Genomic DNA, 1,624 nt, shown 5'->3' with positions numbered 1-1,624 from the left:
TCTTATGCTGATGATACAAAATTGGTAGTGGGTAGGAATGGTCAGGATTCCGGTTGTCTGGCAAAGGTCCTAGACCAAATCTACTCTTGGGTTGCTGCGAGTAACATGGCACTGAATGGAATGAAATTTCGCTCAATGACCTTTGGGTCGACGCCATTAGACTCTCCACTATTATATGATGAAGGTAAGGACATTGAGCAGATGAAGGATGGAAGATGGAATTCTAATCCCTGTGAGGCGCTCTACTGGCTTGACACTCTGTAAGAGACTGGCACAATCGCCCTCTGGCAACTTGTCCAACATATCGGGTGTAAAAAATTAAGTCCCTCCCTCCGTGCCTTCTGAAACTTCTTTCCCCACCCTCAAAGAATTCCAGGATCATATTGCGTCGCACAATTTCATTTGATGGCACTATTGCAAAACCTTTCACCATGCCATGAAAGATTCAATTAAATCTAAAGCATATTGGTGACCCTCTAATGTTTGGCCATTCGAAGACTGACGCTGGTAATCCAAGATTTCTGCCCTCGGTCCGGTTTGATCTAAAGGGTTTTGCAGGTCTTGTATGAAGCTTTGCATCTAACAATGGTTCGAGCATGGACACCATAAGGCTCACGCACTTCCCTCGGCCTTTAGACGGCCTTCAGTAGGTCTTTAGCTTTGGCTGTGACCTCAAGCTTGTGCTCAGTTGAATTTTCGAACATTGTTCTTCATGGCAAATGATGGGAGGGTTGCCAATCGCTTTCAGGCTCAAATTAGACCATTTGTAATAAGGCATTAAATTTTCAAGAGCTCATCTCAATGAAAGCCTGGGTTTGAACGTCAAACAAATCTTTGAGTGGGAAGAAACCTTGTCAGAAAGATCTTAGGAGGAGGCCCTTAATGTTTTTACACCCTGTAGGATCATGCGGGCGAGAGGAACATCCGTCAAAGAGCCTCCAGAGCCTATCCCACACAAGGAACCAACCAACGAGTCAATGATTACCAGAACTGTTCAATTCTGGGAATAATTGCCTATGTACACATTGGCGTGGAGGAAAGAAAAAGAAAAGGAAAGAATCTCATCAATACTTGGACTCCTAGAGAAGTGGATTGCGAACGGAAACAACTACTTTTTATCTCTTAAACCGTTCCCCTAATTTCAAATAAGCACTTGATACGACCACAAGATCTCGTAGAATAGATGAAATTGGCAACATTTAAGCCCAAAACTATTCTTAAGGAGTTCAAGAGATATGTCCAAAGTTATGTAGTAAACATTACATAAAATTCGAATTTTCGGCCTGCTCTTGGTCAGCTACATACTAAGCTTTTGACAACATAACTTTGAAACGGATTATTTTTTGAAGTAATTAATATATATAGATGACCTGCCTTTAATTGAAAGATCTACGTTTCTTATTTCATTAATTTAATTCGAAAAGTGGCTCAGAATTACCATGACCAAAAGCAGGCCAATTTAGCAGGAAGTTTGTTCACAGTCCATAATTCTAGAAGTCCGAGGATCAATCCATTCGCTATTGGTGAGCGTGATGTCCAAGATGAGACAAATAGACTGTGGTATCGTTTAGTGGCCAAACGTTTTACCGAACTTTCTTATCGCTACTGGCAATGAAATCCCCAG

This window comes from Tigriopus californicus, chromosome 11, assembly GCF_007210705.1.
Source record: "Tigriopus californicus strain San Diego chromosome 11, Tcal_SD_v2.1, whole genome shotgun sequence".
In the NCBI taxonomy this organism is placed as follows: domain Eukaryota; kingdom Metazoa; phylum Arthropoda; class Copepoda; order Harpacticoida; family Harpacticidae; genus Tigriopus; species Tigriopus californicus.
Note: the sequence above shows the minus strand (reverse complement) of the source record.